The following is an 11,306-nucleotide window of genomic DNA, read 5'->3' as shown; positions in this document are numbered from 1 at the left end:
AGAAACTCAACATATCATAAAATACTTAATTATGAGAAAAATAATATCATCCAAACCACACACTTCTGTGGCCAAAAGAAAACGAAAGAAATCCCAAGCCAATGAAGATGGACCCCATTATGAAGTTTCGTTCCAACAGAAAGCTTCAAGGTTGAAACTTCTATTGTTCTCTGTTTTCTGGATTTCTTCCTTAAAAAGGAAAAAGAGAAATGCTAACATAAAATCGATAGATCCAAACCATTACCAACCTAATTTATCACAAGAATGGGAGAGAGAGAGAGAGAGAGAGAGAGAGAGAGAGAGAGAGAGAGAAAGAGAGAGAGAGAGAACATTTCCTTTATAGGACCTCAAGAATAATGAGCACAATGTAATGTCATCAAGAAAACAGCCCACGAGTAAAAAGATGTGAAGGGGTCATTTGTAAGTGAAGCGAAGCTCACCAACGAAGAAGGAGGAGGTCGGCGAGGGTTTTTGTATGTTCTTGAAACGCTGCGACTCATGAAGTTGCTGAGCAATGTGTACCTTGTTTTGTTTAAAGGGCACGCAGGAACCTTGTCTGCAATAAACAACTCACCACGAGGGGAACGCTCTCGCCAACCTTTCAAGGACTAAAATTAATTTCTGTACTTTATCCCCACGCGTTCATTGAATTTTAATTCCATTTACTCCTTTTTCAGATTCGTTGGCGCATTTCGACTGGATTCCGCTTAGGGTTTCACACGCACTCTATTTCTGGCTTGGTAAAATATGAACCAAACTGGAAGATGTTCATGGATTGGACCTAACAAGTACTTGTATCTTTCTTTTATTTTATTTTATTTTATTTTATTTTATTTTATTTTTTTCGGGGGGGTGGGGGGAAGGGTGGGGGGTAATCAGTTTAAATAAATAGTATCTTTAATATACACTTTTCAAGCAATTTCTATGCCAAATTGAGTTTTCTTCAACCAAGAAGGAGGGAAAATGTAGCGCTTTTCAAAATCCGCATTCATGTATCGCCAAATAAATTATTACACTAGGTAGTCGATAGCAGATGTCGAATGTAGAAATATGTTTATCTTACATGGCAGTGCTTGTCCTTGGTGGAGTGAGCTTCTATGAGTGCATGAAGTTGCACTATTTGCCATTGACACTACATCGACCGTGTGACCGACACATCATATATTTTCTCATGTCATTGGCCTCACGAACTATGGTTCGTGATTGAATGAGAGCAGTGATTGCATGTCCAGATGATGGCAATAGTAAAAAAATTGTTGTTGGTGGATTTGGAGGGTTTCTGTGATCTATCGAAGAGCTGATCCCTTAATCATAATTGATTATAATCACGTGCATATTTTTGTTACCCTCATATAAAGCGATCGTAACACACAAAAACTTGAAAAGAATACAATCGATGAGCGAGATTTCCCATCATTTAATTGGATGGTCACCACAATCTCAAGCAGCCAATCCTTGGTCCTTGGTGTAGTGCATTGTTGTGAACTCCGTTGGGTTTGATTGCGAGGTGTATGAAAAAACTCCTCTGAGAAACACTCCATGTAACAGCCCGAATTTCGACGTAATTCCGGGATCAATAAAATTGACAATATTTCGCATTTCATTTTAGTAAGTCTCGCCCAGAGCTGATCACTCTCGGGATACTAACCAATGGGGTATGGCTAACTAGGAAACGGTACGTGGACCAGGGACTCGACAGTGAACGGGACACCGATCTCGAGATACGATGAGTGAATATTTTGGGCCAACGTGGGCCGATCTTAGGAAAGGTGATGGATTTCGTTTGGCCAAGGCCAACGATGTACAATCAGATCGCAGGTGATTCTGCAAGACCGAAAGTGCACGTGGCCAACCAGTCCTGAACCTAAACCGAACGATCGTGACCTTTGGAACTAACGATAATTTCTCATTCTCTCAATAATCGGGACCGTCGTAATTCGAATAACCCTAGGTCGATACGCGTATGTCCTAAACAACCGCCTGTTAGCCAGAGACCCTGAAATTGAAACTCCAGCGAGTTTTGATCACGAAATTGGGCCCATATTTCGATGTCGATTTTCGAAGGCTTAAGAGACTATTTTTGGGAATCTGACGTCATATTATGCTGGCCACACACGTTTGGAGTTAGTACGAGTAAAAATTGGAATTTCGGTCCGGGGGTGAAAAATTACGATTTTGCCCCTCGGGACGTCAGCGTTGCTTTTCGAGGCCAAATGAGGTTATTTTTCGAGGCCGGCGCCATTTTTGGGTGGCCACGCATACCAGGAGTCGTTATGGCCAAAAATTGGAATTTCGACAAAAATTGGAAAAATAATATTATTTTATTCCCGGAACTTCGCAGTCGATTTTCGAGGGTTTAGAAAGTGAATCTCGCGATTCCGACGCCACATTATGTTGGCCACGCTCATGGAGGGTTGGTACGTGCGAAAATTGGAATTTCGCCCCGGGACCGGAAAAATGACGGTTTTGCCCCTGGGCCGTTTTCAGTTTCGAATTATTTTGGGAAAATTTCAGGATATTTATGGAGGGTTATCAGCTCAATTATTGGCCCTATTGACCCTTTTGCCCCTCATTTTTGGATAAGACTAAATTAGAACCGTTAGATTAGGGGTATTTTGGTCAAAACCGTCGGATTTGCGACACGTGTCGCCCCTAGGCTGCCATGTTTGACCAGATAAGACTCTCTCTCTCTCTCTCCTCTCACCCTCACTCACGGCCAGAACACCCCCAGCAGCCCCTCTTCAGTTTTCTCCCCCATTTTTCTCTCTTTTCTTCTCTTATTTGGCTCGCCGGAGCTCGTCGCCGGCCACCGGAGCACCGCCGCCGACCACCGTGCCCTGCCGTGGACCACCTCAGCCCCCTCAGCCTCAGCCTTGCCTTGGCCGACCCTTTCTCTCTCCCTTTCTCTCTCTTTCTCCCTCTTTTTCTCTTTCCCGTCCGGCAAAAAGGGCCGCCGGAGCTTCGCCGGAGCTCGGATCGCTGTTCCGTCACCACCCAGCTGTCCAGCCTCGCCGCACGACACCGGCCGTACCTGTCCGTACAGTGTCCCCGTACGGAAGTTGCTGTAGCAGTCCCCCGTACGGGGGAGTACTGTTCATCCCGTCCGTACTGGTCACTGTTCACGCCGTCGTCGGGAATTCCACCGCCGGTTTCACTGTTCACCAGTGATCGGCCGCCGTTCCCCGTCGTCGTGACCTCGGATTAAGTGAGTAAAATTCCTAAACCCAGATTAGGACTGTTAGTGCGTTTTTCTGGACTGGTTTAGGTATTATCGGTACATTTTGGACTGGCTTAGATAGTATCAGTGTGTATTTCAGACTGGATTGAGGACTGATTAGTGGAAATAAAATCCGAGGAATTTAGTGGGATTGTTATGGACAATTATTAGGCCCGGATTGAGGAAATAATGGCTGTCCATGTTTTTGAGGAATGTACCGGATTATAATGGACAGCAAGAATTATTAGCTGAATGGCCGGGATTACCCAGAATGATTGGCTATTGATTGATTGGTGATCAATTGTGTTTAATTACGAAATGCTATATTGCGTGCTTGTGTGGCTGAATCGTGTGGAGTGTGATTAGCCAATTGATGGCTTGAATTGTGTATTTGGAATTGGGCCGCAGGGTATTAATAGGCCAAGTAAGCACGTGACTTGTGAATTAGGCACTGTGGAATGACTTTAATTGAACTGTGTGCCTGTGCCTATGTTATGTGGATGCTCATGTTGCATTTCGTGGCACGCATTATGAATGCCGAGAATGAGGCTTGTGATGAAATTGTGTGAGACTGTGTGCCTGTTATGAGCATGTGATCACCTAAAATACCCCGATGCGTGTTACGCGGGGTTCAGATAATAATGGGTTGTGTGATCACCTAAGGGCCTTCGGGTCGTGACCTTCGGGTCGATGCCGTCCTCATGCACTTTGAAGCAGGACAATGCCCGGTACGTCCGGAAGACGACCATCCTCATGCACTTTGAAGCAGGCTCTGGTTCGTAAGGAGATCAGTGTTGCGCCTCATGCACTTTGAAGCAGGCTAGAGACACTGGGCCAGATCGGTTGCTGCGTCTCATCCACTTTGAAGCAGGCTAGACGCACCGGGCCGTGAATATTGTCGACTCGAGTCGTAATGAATACTAAATTGGGCGATTGCCAGTGTGCCAGGGTGGGCCAGTGGGCCGGAAAATGCACGTGACATGTCCACGACATTTGCATGCATGAACATGCATGGACTGGCATGCGAAAGTGTGAGAATCGGTGCATGAGCATGTGATTGGCGTACGTGTGATAATGTGTGCCACGTATGTGCCGTGATTGTTATATATATATATTGAATTGTCTAACCTGCAGGGTCAGAGAATCATTGATTGTTGTTGTGTTATGATTTCTAAGTATTTGTTTCCGGTCAGGAGATTGCATGTTAGCCTAACCTAGGTTTAGGGGTTGAACTCGCTGAGATTCGTCTCACGGTTGTGTAAACCGAAACTTTTCAGACCCCCAGCCGTAGGATGCCGAGGACATCACCTCTTTTTGGGATACCGCATTTTATCCAACGGTCGTCAAGCATGCACCCCGGTGGAGACGGAGCAGAAATGAGAAGTGGCTGTTTGGTTATTCCCAGCTGTTGGTGTTTCCTTTTTTGTTGTAGTGAACGCTGTAAAAAGAGTTTTAAAATAGTAATATAAGTATGTACATATTTTCTGCGTTGATCGTTGTTTATTGCTTGGCTATCCTTGGCTCGTATTTTATTATTGTCAGGATTTGTTTATTTCTTCCGCTTGTGCTTGATCTCTGGTGGGCGTTGGGTCGGCGACGTTTCCTGGGACATCGTAGTTTGTCGATCAAGGTAGGGATGTTGCGTGCCGTGGGGTACGGGGCATGACATCCCCGCTTGAATTGGTATCAGAGCAAGGTCAGCTCGGTCCAATCTGGTCGAAGCCTGGAGTGATAAGGAGCGATGAGACCTGGGTAGCCAGTAGGGTGACCTCGTGTGCTACATGCATCTCCTGACAGTTGTGTATTGATTGTGTGTTTACCAGTGTGACCCTTGCAGTGCAGGTGCGGCAGGACCTGAGGTGAGTATGCAAATCCCTTGGGTGACGTGTTGGATAAATGTTAGGCCGCATGCTGAGTGTTGATTGTTGTTTGATACCTGCCTAGGACTTAGACTGGGATAGATTGGTTTAACCTGCCTAGGACTTAGACTGGGATAGATTGGTTTAAGTCTTTAATTCCTTAATGGAATTATAGCAGGTAGTGGGGTAGCCGAGTGGTGAGAATGAATAGAAGAAAGGGTAAGAAACCCAGGGTCAGCCTAGTTCAGGAGGCCAGGAGGCCCGAGACCGTCGACTAGAGGACATTATTCAAGCTCCAAGTAGGAGAAGGGGGAAGGAGCCCCAAGCCCAGGCTAGCGAGATAGTTCGTGAGGCTAGAGATCCAAGGTTTGACGATGTGATGAATACCCTACGGGAGATAGGGCGTGTTATGGAATTGCAAGCTCGGGAAAGGGGCCGCTGTTATTGCCCAGGCTGCTGAGGTTGCAGTGATTACTGCTATGAATGGGAATGATGCCAGTTAGGCCAAGTGCAAGTAGTGGCCAATATACAAGTGTACCGATTGGTGGAATAATTTTTCGAGTTGAACTCTCTTAAGTTCAATGGTAAGGGTGACCCCGAGGCTACACCGAGATTAATAGCAGAATTTGAGAAAGCCTTTGAAACATCGGAGTGCACCGAGATTGAGAAAGTAAATTTGGCGGTGTATCAGTTACAGAATCATGCCAGTTATAGATGGCCTTCCACCAGGGATAAGATATCCCCAATGAGTATAGCCCAAATTTGAGCCATGATTGTTAAGAGTTCCTATGGGAAAATATTTCCCCGGAGAATGCCCAAAAAGGGAACTGACGGAGTTTATATGGCTTCGCCGAGGGTAGATGACTGTGGAACGATATGGAAAGGAGTCCTCTTGGCTGATTCATAATCCACAGGACAAGGTTTGAAAATTCTAAGACGGGCTGAAGTCGGATCTCCGAAACCTAATGATTTCATTGAACATCAGGGATGATGTGAAAATGCTTAAATGAGCTCAAGTGATAGAGCGAGATTAGTGAGAAGGGGGCAACCACTTCTGGATCGTGGTATGCTTAGAATAAGGATAATCGTCGCTTCGGGAAGAAGTAAATGGCGGGGAAACAGGCTGTCATCCCATCGGTTAAGGAGGATATCAGAAAGCCGAACCATTGAACGAGCCGTCCTGAGGCTTGCATCGAAAGTGAGAGTCGGAACAACTAGTTAAACTGGACAGGATTGAGTCTGTTGTACTTGAGTCACGTTTGGTGTGACGATTCCTTGAATGATAAAGTGATGGTGTCGTTGAGGTGTCCTAACTGTGAGACAGTAATTGATAGTAGAGAAAGGAGTGTCGACTTGGCAGTATTGGTCATGTACGATTTTGTCGTGGAAATTGATACGGAGTGATTTGTAAGGCAGAAAGCTATAATGAATTCTGACAATAGGGTAATCCAGTTTTGTCTGAATGGACGTCCTAGGTTTGGATTTCAGGAAAGTCGAGGAGGAATATCGATTCCTTGGATGCCCTTGCTTGAGGTGATTAGATGTCAAATGAAGGTTGAGAAGGACGCTTAGTGGGCGTGGTTAACCCGATCGTGACGGAACTAAAGTCGGAAAAATTAACGAGGTGTGTAACCTTCGAGATCTTTCCTTAGAAATTTTGGGATTGCCACTAGATCGAGAAGTGGAATCATGGCAGATTTGCCCAGGAGTTGAACTGATTTCGAGGGCGTTGTATTGAGTGTCCTTGCTGGAAATCAAAAGAATTGAAAGCTCAGATGTAAGAACTCATGGACAAAAATTTTATTCGCCCTAGTATATTTCTATGGGGAGCTCCTGTATTTGGTATGAGGAAAAGGACAGGACTTTGAGATGGCACGTAAATTACCGGCAATTGAACCAGGTGACAAAAAGGAATGAGTACCCATTACCGAGGATCGATAGCATGTTCGATCAATTGCAAGGAACTTTAGTGTCCTTTGAGGTTGAATTATGGACGGATGTCATTGGCAAAGAATTCATAACGAGAATGTTCCTAAGATTGTGTTACGGACTGGAAATTTTCTATTAAGGATGTGAAAAAGAGGATGTAATTACGACTGCTTAACAGACGAGGTATGGGCATTATGCATTCATAGTAATGCCCATTGGTCTAAGGGATGCCTCGCTGCTTTTATGGACCTAATGAACTGAGTGTTCCAAGAATTATGGGATTAGTTCGTAACGGTTTTCGTTGACGATGTATTGGGAGACTCGAGGAGCTTGGAAGCAAGAAGCAAGTCTGACTGAGGAGTTGCGAACCTTGAGAGAACACGTACTCCACGCCAAGTATGGCAAGTACGAATTTTGGCTCAATAGAATAACGTTCCTTGGACATATAATGTAAGGGAAATGGAATTACAGTGAACCCAACTAAGGTCGAGGTGATGACTAAGTGGCCAAGACTTATGCCAATAACGGAGGTTAGCAGCGTCTTAGATTTGACTGACGATTATCGACATTTTGTGGAAGATTCTTGTTGATAGCCGTGCTACGCGCACGACTGATTGGGAAGGAAATCCATTTGAATGGAATGATTACCGTGAATGGAGTTCCCAAGAGCTGAAGCGTAGGCTGATAATTGCCCCGGTATTGAATATTCAACCTGAACCGGGAGGATTCGAGGTCTATAGTGACGCTTTATTAAGAAGACTTGGGTGTGTGTTGATGCAACACGGTAGAGTAGCAAATTATGTGTCGTGCCAGTTGAGGCCACATGAAAAGAATTACCCGATGCATGTCGAAAAATTGACTGCAACACCCTGTATCGCCATGGAAAGACTAGATGAGTAATAGATACGCTAAGTCGTGAGTCGATTGGGACGTATGGGGTGATCAAGGAATGAACCTCGTTGGGAAGGCTCAGGAAGTTGGAAGTTAAATTTGAGGTGAACTGGATGTGGAATCTGTTGACCGCCTTGAGGATTAGTTGGAAATCTAGGCCCAGAACAAGGAATGGCATTATGTGGATCACGAGATTCAAAAAAGTTGTTGAGATGGATACCGATAAGCGGAAGTCGGATTTCCCTATATTCGGGGATAGAAATCTTGAGGTTCTAGGAATGATTGTGTGTACCTGATGAGGCGAAACTCAAGGAAAAAAAAAATTGAATGGAAATTTCCGCAGTAAGCATAAGGTTCACCCGAGTAGCACAAAGGTGTGTCCAACGACGTAGGGAGTAAGAAAGAAATCATATTGAGACCCATGAGAGTAATTATGATGTTCACACGGGCAGTACGAAATGTACTAGGATTTGTGATGACACTGCCGGAAAAATGGGGTGAAAGTAAATATGGCCAAGCATATGGCCAAGTGTTTGACGTGCCAACAAGTGAAGGCACAGCACTGCAAGCCAGGTGGCTTATTGAGACCGTTAGAGATTCCCGAGTGGAAATGGGAACATGTCACGATGGATTTCGTGTCGGGATTGCCGCGTAGTCAGAGAGGACATGATTCAATTTGGGTGATAGTAGATCGACTGACTAAGTCAGCGCACTTCTTGGCAGTGCGAAAGGACTTTGAGCTGGAAAGGTACGCAGAATTATATGTGCAGCAAATAGTGCGTATTCATGGAGTACCAGTGACGATCACCTCAGATCGTGATCCGAGATTTACGGCCAACTTTTGGAAAAGCTTGCAATTGGCCTTAAGAGCAAAGTTGCAGTTTAGTACTGCTTATCATCCCCAGACGGATGGCCAATCTGAAAGGATGATCCAGACCCTTGAGGACATGCTAAGAGCTTGCGTGTTGGATTTTCAAGGCAAATGGGAAGAACAGCTGCATTTAGTGGAATTTGCCTATAATAACAGCTATCAGCAGAGCATTCAGATGGCACCATTTGAGGCCTTATATAGTAGGGCGTGCAGGACGCCAGTGTGTTGGGATGAAGTGGGTGAACGGAGTATCACGGGTCCCGAGTTAATACAGCAGGCAGTTGAGGTCATTCGAGACAGACTCAGAACGGCGTAAAGTCGCCAGAAAAGTTATGCCAATCGCAGACAACGACCTTTAGAGTTTCAGGTTGGAGATCACGTGTTTCTTAAGGTGTCGCCTATGAAGGGATTATCTAGATTCAGCAAGAAGGGAAAACTGAGTCCTAGGTATGTCAGGCCATTTGAGATTTTGGAAAAGATTGGAGATATGGCTTACCGACTTGCCTTACCGCCCAATTTGTCCAGGTACATAGTGTTTTCCACGTGTCGATGTTAAGAAAGTATGAACCAGATCCGATTCACGTTTTAAGATATGAGGAGATAGACGTGGACGATAAAGTATCGTACGTGGAAAGACCAGTCAGGATCGAGGATAGAAAAGAGCGTGTGCTGAGAAACAAGACGATCCCAATGGTCAAAGTTGTCAGGGAGCACCACGGAACAGAAGGTGCCACGTGGGAAAGCGAAGAAGCAATGCGACGTCAACACCCCTAGTTATTTGAGTAGATAAGGATAGATTATAAATTTCGAGGACGAAATTTTTGTAAGGGGGAAAAGTTGTAACAGCCTGAATTTCGACGTAATTCTGGGATCAATAAAATTGACAATATTTCGCATTTCATTTTAGTAAGTCTCGCCCAGAGCTGATCACTCTCGGGATACTAACCAATGGGGTATGGCTAACTAGGAAACGGTACGTGGACCGGGGACTCGACAGTGAACGGGACACCGATCTCGAGATACGATGAGTGAATATTTTGGGCCAACGTGGGCCGATCTTAGGAAAGGTGATGGATTTGGTTTGGCCAAGGCCAACGATGTACAATCGGATCGCAGGTGATTCTGCAAGACCGAAAGTGCACGTGGCCAACCAGTCCTGAACCTAAACCGAACGATCGTGACCTTTGGAACTAACGATAATTTCTCATTCTCTCAATGATCGGGACTGTCCTATTTCGAATAACCCTAGGTCGATACGCGTATGTCCTAAACAACCGCCCGTTAGCCAGAGACCCTGAAATTGAAACTTCAGCGAGTTTTGATCACGAAATTGGGCCCGAATTTCGATGTCGATTTTCGAAGGCTTAAGAGACTATCTTTGGGAATTTGACGTCATATTATGCTGGCCACACACGTTTGGAGTTAGTACGAGTAAAAATTGGAATTTCGGTCCGGGGGTGAAAAATTACGATTTTGCCCCTCGGGACGCCAGCATTGCTTTTCGAGGCCAAATGAGGTTATTTTTCGAGGCCGGCGCCATTTTTGGGTGGCCACGCATACCAGGAGTCATTATGGCCAAAAATTGGAATTTCGACAAAAATTGGAAAAATAATATTATTTTATTCCCGGAACTTCGCAGTCGATTTTCGAGGGTTTAGAAAGTGAATTTCGCCATTCCGACGCCACATTATGTTGGCCACGCTCATGGAGGGTTGGTACGTGTGAAAATTGAAATTTTGCCCCGGGACCGGAAAAATGACGGTTTTGCCCCTGGGCCGTTTTCAGTTCCGAATTATTTTGGGAAAATTTCAGGATATTTATGGAGGGTTATCAGCTCAATTATTGGCCCTATTGACCCTTTTGCCTCTCATTTTTGGATAAGATTAAATTAGAACCGTTAGATTAGGGGTATTTTGGTCAAAACCGTCGGATTTGCGACACGTGTCGCCCCTAGGCTGCCATGTTTGACCAGATAAGACTCTCTCTCTCTCTCTCTCCTCTCACCCTCACTCACGGCCAGAACACCCCCAGCAGCCCCTCTTCAGTTTTCTCCCCCATTTTTCTCTCTTTTCTTCTCTTGTTTGGCTCGCCGGAGCTCGTCGCCGGCCGCCGGAGCTCGTCGCCGGCCACCGGAGCACCGCCGCCGACCACCGTGCCCCGCCGTGGACCACCTCAGCCCCCTCAGCCTCAGCCTTGCCCTGGCCGACCCTTTCTCTCCCTCTCTCTCTTTCTCCTCTTTTTCTCTTTCCCGTCCGGCAAAAAGGGCCGCCGGAGCTTCGCCGGAGCTCGGATCGCTGTTCCGTCACCACCCAGCTGTCCAGCCTCGCCGCACGACGCCGGCCGTACCTGTCCGTATAGTGTCTGTACGGAAGTTGCTGTAGCAGTCCGTACGGAAGTACTGTTCATACCGTCCGTATGGGGTCACTGTTCACGCCGTCGCCGGGAATTCCGCCGCCGGTTTCACTGTTCACCAGTGATCGGCCGCCGTTCCCCGTCGTCGTGACCTCGGATTAAGTGAGTAAAATTCCTAAACCCGGAT

Source organism: Syzygium oleosum, unplaced genomic scaffold (assembly GCF_021117445.2).
Source record: "Syzygium oleosum isolate NSW1041296 unplaced genomic scaffold, Sole_v2.1 Sole_v2.01, whole genome shotgun sequence".
Lineage (NCBI taxonomy): Eukaryota > Viridiplantae > Streptophyta > Magnoliopsida > Myrtales > Myrtaceae > Syzygium > Syzygium oleosum.
This window is presented reverse-complemented; position numbering follows the sequence as displayed.